Source organism: Aethalodelphis obliquidens, unplaced genomic scaffold (genome assembly GCF_003676395.1).
Source record: "Aethalodelphis obliquidens isolate GAN/ISIS:26980383/991018 unplaced genomic scaffold, ASM367639v1 scaffold47, whole genome shotgun sequence".
NCBI lineage: Eukaryota > Metazoa > Chordata > Mammalia > Artiodactyla > Delphinidae > Aethalodelphis > Aethalodelphis obliquidens.
The window spans coordinates 9,439,084-9,450,227 of NW_020837991.1; the positions used below are offsets into that span (position 1 = coordinate 9,439,084).

Sequence of the window (11,144 nt, forward strand, 5' to 3'; positions counted from 1 at the left end):
GAGAAGCAGGCGCCTCTCTGGTCTCGGTTTACACTCTCTATGGTCTAGCCGGGTCGTGGCGGTAAGGGGAAAAAAGAGAGACCGCACTACGCAGGCGCTCTGGGCTTCTAATTTTTTTTTTTTTTTTTTTTAATCCCCGCACCAAGCGCTTAACCTCATTGGGGTGGAGGAGAAGGCGGCGGCCGTCTGGTCTGCAGGGGCAACAGGAGCGACTAATACGGCTGTAAGTTCCCGGTTAGGGCGAGGATGTGTAGACCCCAGCCCTTCCAGGCCCCAGCCCCCCCTCGCGGTGGTGAGCGCCGAGGCTGGGTGGGGGTGAGGTCCAGTGCTGTCATCCGCTCTTGGGTGCACTTTGGGGGGGAGGGGGCGGCCCTTAGGTGGGAGCCGGGCGGGGAGCGGGAGGGGAGGGCTGTTTATCCAGCCCGCAGGTCGCTGATCCCAGGCTGCTTTGCAGAGGGAGGGGGGCGGCTGTGGGGTGAGTCCGGCTTTGTGTGTCCCCCTCTCTTCTCCTCTCCCGGACCCCACCCCGGGCCCCCTTCCCGACCCGAGTCTCCCAGGCCGGGTGGGCAAAGCCGCGTTTGAAAAGAGCGGGTTTCGCGAGGGGAGGGGGCGAGGGGGAGAAACCCACCACAACTATAGTCACGGGCGAGTGATGGGTGTGGAGGAAGATCCGGGGGGAACGAAACGGGTCCAGGCGGGCCAGACAAAGCCGAGTGCTGGCCGGGCCGAATGCGCAGGGAGCCCGCGGTTCCTGGGCCCGCAGCGAGCTTCTTCGGAGGCTGGCAAAGCGGACAAGTGCTGAGTTAAGCCTTGTGCAGCCTCCTCAACTTGCCTTTGTTGTTCTTCGGTATTGGCAGGGACGCTCTGACGGAGAGGAGTGTGTGCTCTTGCACGTTAGCCTGGTTGGCTACAATGGAGCTAATCGCATCTTACTTTCCCGTTTTCCGAGCCGCTCGGATGAGTCTGGGGTTCTCCAGAGTCTCACTTATTACATAATTTTTAATACTTGTTTTTACTCCAAAAATTAAAAACAAAAATTAGATGGAGACTTGAAGCGTGTTTTGTTGCATCTGGGTGAGTTTCTCTGTCTTGGGGTTCGTTCATTAACTGCTGACCATCCGTAGAACCTGTGAGCTCTTTAAACCTGGTACTTTGATTTGTAGATGTGGCGTCCAGAGCTTTAGATTCTCTAGTCCTTTGGGAGGCAGTGATGCAGAAGAATCAGAAGCGAGAAATAGTTGCCTGCTGCCATGTGCCTTGCACCCTATTCGGGGGCCAGAGTCCGGTATAAATGATGGCTTTAGAAATTGTTGCTTTTATTACTATTATTGTGACATTTGCCGTGCCCTTGATATGAGGAATCCTGGACCGTGGGCTCCCTTTGCTCATCCAAAGCAAAGGGAGCAGTGGAGAGTAGTAACATTGCTGCAGAGACCATACAGATAAGAAAAACTACACCACAGTATTCCAGAGTTACTGAACATTATTTATCTTCTCCATTTGCTAAGAAAGATTTAAATTTTGGTGAGCTGTTTGTTTATCCATTTTTGTAAGATTGTGTAATTGCACCTTTTTTGGCAATTGTTACTCAGATCTCAGTTTCTGTAATTCATAGTTTATCAGCTAACGTGTAGCAGTTTCAGATTTCTAAAGTTTTAATTTTTGTTGAGTTTTCAGCCGTAGTTTTATATTCTCCCAGCTAAGGTTAAACGGAGTCAGAAATCCTTTGAAGACACTGTTGGTGGTGGAGGTGTCATATATTTTATCTCCATGTCACAATTTAAGCGGTATTAAGTAGGGAAAAGGCCTTTGCACCTTAAATCAGTGTTAGAACTGAAAACCTTGATCTCCTAGTGTGCCAGGAATTTGGCCACAGACTCAACTTTACGTAAAAGAGGTAGGCATTTTTTTATACTAACAGGAAGCAAAAATCTGAAGCTTGGTTTTTTGTGCTTCAGTAACTGCTGCGATAGAATCTCTTAAGTGTAGTTCAGATGATAGGAACTTGCTTTTTATAGAGCAAGATTTCAGATCCTAAAATAGTTTGACAGGGATGTTGAGAAGTGAATGGCCAGAAGACCATTAAGTTTATCATTCAGATGTGTTATATTTTGTTCATTGGTCTGGGATCTTAGATTTTTTTCCTTCAGTCCCTTGTTAATTCTTTTTTAGGTGGATTAATCTCACAGTTTATAAATTGGGTGAGATAGTTTTTTGGACCTGAGACATAAATTAATTTTTTCAGACTCCATTTATTCTTAAGTCTTCTACTTATAAAGTTTTAGTTTTTTAGATTGGTAGATAATACTTTATATTTCATAGTACTGTTGGTAAATGTTATAATCATTTAAGGGATCATAAATGTTACGCTCAGAGCTGAGTTTTGATAAGAGTTTTGATAACTGCAAGTCTGGTTGTCAAACAGTGGAAAGAATAGACAGTAGCAGAAACTAACAAATGTTTAAAGACAGAATCACTGATGATTCAGTCTTTGGTTTGTGAAATGTAATTTAAGAAAGTAAACTAAGCTTTCTTTACCCAGTGCAACCAGGTCGGCATCCATAAAGAGTGTGTGTGTTTGGCTGACTGACCTCTGAAAGCCTTTTCTTTTAGCACCAGAATTTCCTGACTGTTTCTAGCCGGGTCTTCGTCACCCCAGGGCTTTCCCGCCTCCCTTATGCTCAGACCATTAGTGCCATGCTGAATGCATTTCCTCCCCAGATTCTTAGGGCAGCCACAGTCCACTTCCCCACAAGGATCCCTAAAGACGTAGCTCAGATGTGTTCAAAGGGTAGCATTGCTTCCGTAACACCTTTGTTTACTTTTCTCTTGTTTCTTGCCTGGAATTCTCCTGCCTCCTTGCTGGTCCCTGTTGTATCAATTATCTTCCTCCTTGGAAGATTCACTCCGGTGATTTACTTTTCTCTAGATCCTTCAGGGTTCTGTGAGTTTGTAGAACACTTTGTGCTAGCTCTGTGCTTGGACGACTGCACTGGTGTAACTAGTCACTGTAGAATGTGTGAAGGAGTAAAGGAATGTATCGTAACTTAGAGTAACAGAATTTGAGCCTTGGAAGAGCTCTTAGAGGCCCCATAGTCCCACATCCTGCCTTTTATCTACGATATTTTGGTCTTTAGCCACAAACTGCAGGCACACTTTCCTGTCTCTGGACAGGTCTTGGTTGCTAGAAAGGTATTTTAGACTGTCTCCAAAACTGCCCCTCCCCTTTTACCTGTTGATCTTAGTTGTACCCCCGGAAGCAACATGAATCACGTCTGTTTCTTTTCTATGAAAGAGCCTTTCATTTCCCAGGACAGTCATCAGGCCTTCTCTAGATTTATTGATTAATTTATTAAACCCGTTCTTTAGTTAGATACCAGGGTACAACTGTACCACGAGGGTACAGCTGAAAAGACATACCTGGTCCCCGCACTTCAAGGGCTCACTCACCGTCTAATAGAGAAGACAGACAAAACAGTTACAAATTGGTGCTGAAGTATGTAAACAGCCCTAGACCCTTTGTCCCCTTATGGTTTAATCTGATTTCACCACTCTCTCTTGAGACAACTTGGTTTTGTTAGGGTCCTTTAAATGAGATGTTTGAAATAAAGCAGAATTTATTTATACTGACTAGAGTATACAGTTACTGTTGTAGGTTAGGAAACTGTATCAGGGATTTTCAAACTTTGTTGTGCTTTCTGGCTTTGCCACTTACTAGCCCTGTGACTTTGGGCCATGGGCCAGTGAAATCATCTCTTTGTATTTCAGTGATTACCTCTATAAAAGGAGGGTGGAGGGAGGGCAGTGTTAATAGTAGTATCTACTTATAGGACTGTGTCAGGATTAAGTGAGATAATATATGTAAGATGCTGAGAACAGTGACTGGTGTATACTGAGTGGGTATATGGAATTCCTGTCATGTGTTCATGGTGGCGGTTAATATTAATAACAGCGTAATAATAATAGCAGCAATCAGGTCACCAGAATCACTTGGAGAGCTTCTTAAAATACAATGGCCTGGTCTTATTTATCCCCAGCCACCCAGAGATTTTGGTTAGTTCAGTCTGCATGGGGTCTGGGCAGCCATAGTTTTTATTTATTTGTTTATTTATTTATGGCTGCGTAGGGTCTTCGTCGCTACACGCAGGCTTTCTTTAGTTGCGGCGAGCGGGGGCTACTCTTCGTTGCGGTGCGCAGGCTTCTCATTGTGGTGGCTTCTCTTGTTGCGGAGCATGGGCTCTAGGCGCACGGGCTTCAGTAGTTGTGGCTCGCGGGCTCTAGGCGTGCGGGCTCACTAGTTGTGGCGTGTGAGCTTAGTTGCTCCGTGGCGTGGTGTGTGGGATCTTCCCGGACCAGGGCTCGAACCTGTGTCCCCTGCATTGGCAGGCGGACTCTTAACCAGTGTGCCACCAGGGAAGCCTGTGGGCAGCCATAGTTTTAACAATCCCCAGGTAATTCTTAAAAACCCAGTTTGAGAATCCTACATTCTCTATTAATTTTGTCAGTGATTACATTTGCTTTTACGAATTAAAATAAATGACCAAGAAGTAGACAAATAGATTCTCCTGAAAGATTTGAACATCCGGATAAAGGGACAGGCCTGGCCCCAGACCCTGGGCCCCTTGGGAGGCATATCTGTTTATTATTGGTTTGGAGTGTACCTCCTAAACACGGTTACCCTTGTTTGTAGCTGCATGTATATGAACGTCTTTATAATACTAATAGCCAGATTCAAGGGAACAAACCCTGGATTTTCAAAGCACTTGTACATTCATAATCTTTGTTTCCTTCAAGATCCTGTGAGGTAGGCAGAGAAGATACCATCATTATCCTATCAATTTACAGATGAGAACCCAAGACCTGCAGGTTAAATCCCAGTACATGCTAGAACTAGGATGGGAACTGGGCCTTCTGTTTCTCGCCTAATGTTGTTTTCATGTAAATTGTCTCCTAGCTACATGAGTTTGTTACCTTATATTGAAGTTGTGGTTCGAAGTCCTCTGATCTTTTGCCACATGAGTAGCTGCCAAACCAGATTTCCTCCTTTCTTTTAGTGTGTTTATACTTGCTTTTAAAAAATGTAAATTTAAGATTAATAGTTACCATATCTGGGGGCGGCGGGTGGTGGTGGGATGAACTGGGAGATTGGGATTGACATTTATACACTAATAGGTATAAAATAGGTAACTAATAAGAACCTGCTGTATAAAAAAAATAAAATAAAATTCAAATAAAAAAATAGTTACCATATCTGTTAAGGTTTATTTTTTTCTGAAAAAAAGCCTAGAACTGGCCTCGTGGCCATCTTGTTACCATGGCACATTTGGGTGTGTTTATCTTCGTTCTGGATAGCTGAGGTCAGTGAATCCACTTTGCAGCTCTCTAGAATGGTTGTCCAGTTAACTTTCCAAGCAGAATCAGTTAAATTTACTTAGAGTCCTATTACAGTGATAGGCAATAATACAAAAAGTTGAGAGGCCAGAGGGGGAAAACCCATGCCAAGCTGTCCTCACACAAGGTCTTGTCTTTTCATTTATTTTTAAACATTCATGTGACTCGCTATTTTAAAAATTAAATTTTTTTTCTATTTTGTACTTTTTGGTTGCATTGGGTCTTCGTTGCTGCGCGTGGGCTTTTCTCTAGTTGCAATGAGCGGGGGCTGCTCTTCGTTGTGGTGCATGGGCTTCTCACTGCGGTGGCTTCTCTCTCTCTTTTTTTTTTTTTTTTTTTTTTGCGGTACGCGGGCCTCACTGTTGTGGCCTCTCCCGTTGCGGAGCACAGGCTCCGGATGTGCAGGCTCAGCGGCCATGGCTCACGGGCCTAGCCGCTCCGCAGCATGTGGGATCTTCCCGGACCGGGGCACGAACCTGTCTCCCCTGCATCGACAGGCGGACCCTCAACCACTGCGCCACCAGGAAAACCCACAGTGGCTTCTCTTGTTGCGGAGCACGGGCTCTAGGCGCGTGGGCTTCAGTAGTTGTGGCTCGTGGGCTCTAGAGCGTGGGCTCAGTAGTTGTGGTACATGGGCTTAGTTGCTCCGCGGCATGTCGGATCCTCCTGGACCGGGGCTCGAGCCTGTGTCCCCTGCATTGGCAGGTGGATTCTTAACCACAGCTCCACCAGGGAAGTCCCTTTTTTTGTATTTATTGAGGTAGAATTGACACACAACAGTATATTAGTTCCCAGGTTTGCAACGTAATGATTCAATATTTTTGTATATTGTGAAGTCATCACCGCAGTTAAGTCAAGATCCATCACCCTACAGAGTTGTAGAATTTTTTCCTTGTGATGAGAACTTCTAAGATCTACTCTCTTAGCACCTTTCAAATATGCAGCACAGTACTATTAACTGTGGTCATCATGCTGTGCATTATAACCCCAGGACTTATTTATTTATAACTGGAAGTTTGTACCTTTTGATGCCCTTCACCCATCCCCCCCCACAAGGTTTTTGCTTAATGCGTCACCCTTTAAAGCTGTCCATATGTCCATGCTTTGTAGTAAGTAATTTTAGGTCTTGCGTGTTTTTTGAATAGTTTCCGTGTAATGACATAGTACACATCATTTAAATTTTTAATAGCTTTGTCGTATTTGAGTTGATATGGCAAATTTTGGTAAACTGGGATCCTTGACAGGCACGTTATCTTTTATTTTTTTGATATTATATATACTACAACGGTGGCTTTTTTTTTTTTGCATGTAGTTTGCTGCTTTTGTGTTGTTTCCTTCAGATCAATTTTAAGAAGTGAGAATATTGGGTGACTTTTGATACATATTGCCTGATTGCTGACCAAAAAGTTGAACAAGGTAATAACTTCCTAAGCAATTTAAGGGTGTTTGACAAAAATTTTACCAACTTCTGGTAATATGATTTAAGTCATTTTTTTTTGTTGTTCTTTTTGTTCCTGTGAGAGGTGCAGAACGTGCAGGTTGAATTGGATATCACCTGCGGTGATCTCTCTGCATTGCCAAAGCTCGTGTGTTTTTGACAGGTATGGAGGAAAACGCAGGTCTTACTTTGTGGGGCGGACTGGTCTGTTTGCCAACATCAGAAGGTAGTCTTGTAACATCTCCGTGCCTTCCCTTTTCAACTGTTTCTTTACACAGTTGTGCTCAAGGGCCCTGCCTGAAATACTTAGCAATCAGAGTGTCTGGCGGTGGGGGTGAGGCATCTGTGTCTAACAGATTTCCCAAGTGATTCTGAGGCCACCAGCATTGGAGAGCTGCCTCAGGTCCACCTCCAAGCTGATTTCCTGCTCCGCTTCTCCACAGAGCACGTCTCTCCTGCTGGTAAAGGCAGGGCTCTGTTGTGAACAGAGGCCTGTTGTACAGAGAGAGTGAATTGTGTAGCCGCGCCCTTCCTAACGTGGAGTAGCTGGGTTCATTCTGTGAACAATAAGCCAGTCTTTCTAAGAGTTTGAACTGCATAGAAACAGCTCCTTCTCTGAAGTCTGCGTTTTATTTAAGTTCTGGTAAGTCATAGAATTCTCCAGATCCAAGCCATGTCCTGCTCAGCCTTTGGTTGCCTCTGGGGTGGCAAACAGACCTCCCGTCCCAATAGCAACAGCCGTCATAGACTGAACACCCACCATCTGCCAGGCACTAGGCTGGGTGCTGTAGGAGTACTTTTGTCAGTTCTTATGTCAACGTTTAAAGGTAGATGCTGTTTTCATTTCATAACGAGAGGAAGCCAGAAGCTTCGTTAGAGCGCTTGAGTAATGTGTCCATGGTCACACGGCTGCAGAGTAGCCGAGTTTGCCTCTTGGATTCTTCACCTTCCTTTCCACTTATCTCTGTTTTTTTCCAGCACAGGTTATTCTTCCTGCATGGAAGGTCACTGGGCTGCCTTGGGGGAAAGTCTGCTTCCAGCATCCGGCAGCATCTGGAGAGGCCTCTTCACTGGTCAGGAAGGATGTAGAGATGCAAGCTTCCCACTAAGGTTTCCATGAGGGTTAGTCAGATCTGGGGGCCTACAGTCCATTTTGGATTTGAGTCCCTGATTTGAAATCTTACCCTTTGGCAATCCAGACTCCTAAAGACTTTATAGAAACTGTTTTTTTTTTTCTTTTTATTGTAGTAAAATATATATAATATAAAATATGCCATTGTAACCATTTTTAAGTATATAATTCAGTGGCATTAATGACATTCACATTGGGTAACAGTCACCACAATCTGCTTCCAACTCTTTCCCATCACCCCAAACAGAAACTCTGTAACTATTAAGCAGTAAATCCCTGTTCGTCCCTCTTCCTCAGCCCCTGGTAACTTCTAATATTCTAGTTCTATGAATTTGTCTATTCTAGATATTTCATATAAATGGAATAATATATGTCCTTTTATGACTGGTTTATTTCACTTAACGTAATGTTTTCAAGGTTCATTTATGTTGTAGCCTGTGTCAGAATGTTATTCCTTTTTAATTGCTGAATAATATTCTGTTGTATGGATATTGTACATTTTATTTATCCTTTATCTGCTGATGGAACTTGGGTTGTTTCCACTTTCTGACTGTTGTGACTAATGCTGTAATGTATGTGGGTTTACAAATTTCTGTTTGAGTCTTTTTTTCAATTCTAGGTGTATACCTAGGAGTAGAATTACTGGATCATGTGGTAATTACATGTTTAGCTTTTTGAGGAACTGCCAGGCTTTTTCCACAGTGGCTGTACATTTTTACATTCCCAACAGCATCGTACAAGGGTTTCAGCTTCTCCATATCCTTGTCAACACTTGTTATCTTCTCTTTGTTTCTGATTTTTAAAATTATAGCCATCCTAGTAGATGTGAAGTAGTATCTCACTGTGGTTTTGATTTGCATTTCTCTAATAATTAGCGATATTGAGCATATTTTCATGTGCCTGTTGGCCATCTTTATGTCTTCTCTGGAGAAATGTCTCTTTAGGTCTTCTGGCAGTTTTTTTTTTTTTTTTTGCTGTACGCGGGCCTCTCACTGTTGTGGCCTCTCCCGTTGCAGAGCACAGGCTCCGGACGCGCAGGCTTAGCGGCCATGGCTCACGAGCCCAGCCGCTCCGTGGCATGTGGGATCTTCCCGGACCGGGGCACGAACCCGTGTACCCTGCATCGGCAGGCAGACTCTCAACCACTGCGCCACCAGGGAAGCCCCTCACTGTGGTTTTGATTTGCATTTCCCTAATGACTAAGATGTTGAGCATCTTTTCTTGTGCTCATTGGCCATTTGTATATCTTCTTTGGAGAAATATCCATGTATCTGTGCAAGTCCTTTGCCTCTTTTATTTTTTTAGATTGAAGTATAGTTAATTTACAATGTTGTGTGAGTTTCTGATATACAGCAAAGTGATTCAGTTATACATATATATATTTTCATATTCTTTTCCATTATCGCTTATTACAAGATATTGAATATAGTTCCCTATGCAATACAGTAGGACCTTGTTGTTGGTCCTTTGCCCATTTTTAAATTGGATTGTGTGTCTTTTTGTTTTTGAGTTTTAGGAGTTCTTACATATTCTGAATATTAAACTCTTATCAGATATATGATTTGCAGATGTTTTCTCCCATTCATTCTATACGTTGTCTTTTCACTTTCTTGATAACATATGTTCTTTGCTGCACAAAAGTTTTTAATTTTGATGAAGTTCAATTAATGTATTTTTTCTTTTGCTGCTTATGCTTTTAGTGTTATGTCTAAGGATCTATTGCCAAATCTAAGGTCTTGGCGATTTACTCTCGTGTTTTCTTCTTAGAGTTTTATAGATCTAGCTCTTCCATTGAGGTTGTTGACCCATTTTGAGTTAGTCTGTATAAATAGCGTGAGATAGGGCTCTAACTTTGTTGTTTTGCTTGTGGACGTCCAGTTGTCCCGCTTGTGGACGTCCAGTTGTCCCAGCACCATTTGTGGAAGACTAATGACGACTGTACTTACCTTCTGTATCACTCAGTTGGCGTTTATGTTTTGCTTTGGGTTTTTTTTTTTTTTTTGCGGTACGCGGGCCTCTCACCGCTGTGGCCTCTCCCGTTGTGGAGCACAGGCTCCGGACGCACAGGCCCAGCAGCCATGGCTCACGGGCCCAGTCGCTCCGCGGCACGCGGGATCCTCCCGGACCGGGGCACGAACCCGTGTCCCCTGCATCGGCAGGCGGACTCTCAACCACTGTGCCACCGGGGAAGCCCTGCTTTGGGTTTTTGACTTCACCGCCTGCCCTCCTCAACCTCAACACCCTCCCACCCTGCCTTGTTTTCTTCCCTTGAGACAGGATTCATGGATGTTGCGTGTGTATTGCAGTTTTGCTACTTGATGTGTAAGATACACTTAGTGAATGTGAGTTCCCTTTCTTTAGATTTTGTATAGTTACTTTTAAGTCTCCTGTGTTCGGATATAGATTATAAGGACCTTCAGAGTAGACTATATATCTCTGTTTTTCAATTTCCCACCTTCTTTTGTCCCCCATTCACTCTAGTGCCCAGTCCAGTACTGTGTTAAGTGATGTGCTTAACTTTTATTGACTGAATTGTGAAGTTGAACATAGATCTTTGTGAATACATTTGGGTAATTGCAGAAAATTATTCTTTTTTTTTTGGGCAGGTGGGGCTGTACCACGCAGCTTGTGGGATCTTAGTTCCCCAACCAGGGACTGAGCCAGGGCCCACGGCAGTGAAAGGGCCAAGTCTTAACTACTGGACTGCCCAGGAATTCCCAGAAAATTATTCTTAAAAGAATAATGATCAGTATATTATAAAGTTCTTTAAGAGTTTAAGTTCAGGTCCTTTTAAGTCATTTTCCCAAATGTGGGGATTGATGATAGTATTGTGCCTTTCAAATGCCTTAGGAATTTTTTTGTATGTGACATTAGCTATATGGATAAATGTCAGTTAGGCTGCATAATATGGTGTTCATTTCATGGATGATTAAAGCATTTTTAACTTGTTATTTAAGATTATGATGAGGGCTTCCCTGGTGGCGCAGTGGTTGAGAGTCTGGCTGCTGATGCAGGGGACACGGGTTCGTGCCCCGGTCCGGGAAGATCCCACATGCTGCGGAGCGGCTGGGTCCGTGAGCCATGGCCGCTGAGCCTGCGCGTCCGGAGCCTATGCTCCGCAGCGGGAGAGGCCACGACAGTGAGAGGCCCGCGTACCGCAAAAAAAAAAAAAAAAAAAAAAAA

At 43.9% G+C, this 11,144-nt stretch overlaps 1 protein-coding gene across 1 annotated transcript in view; it reads left to right on the top strand.

Moving 5' to 3' along the window:
• Window positions 1–11,144, top strand: part of CLASP1 (cytoplasmic linker associated protein 1) — a 272,968-nt gene continuing 261,824 nt past the window's right edge. Inside the window, exons 1-2 of the mRNA XM_027082432.1 lie at window positions 1–223; window positions 7,808–7,951. The gene's annotated coding sequence lies outside the window, so the exon portion shown is untranslated. The remainder of the gene's footprint in view (window positions 224–7,807; window positions 7,952–11,144) is intronic.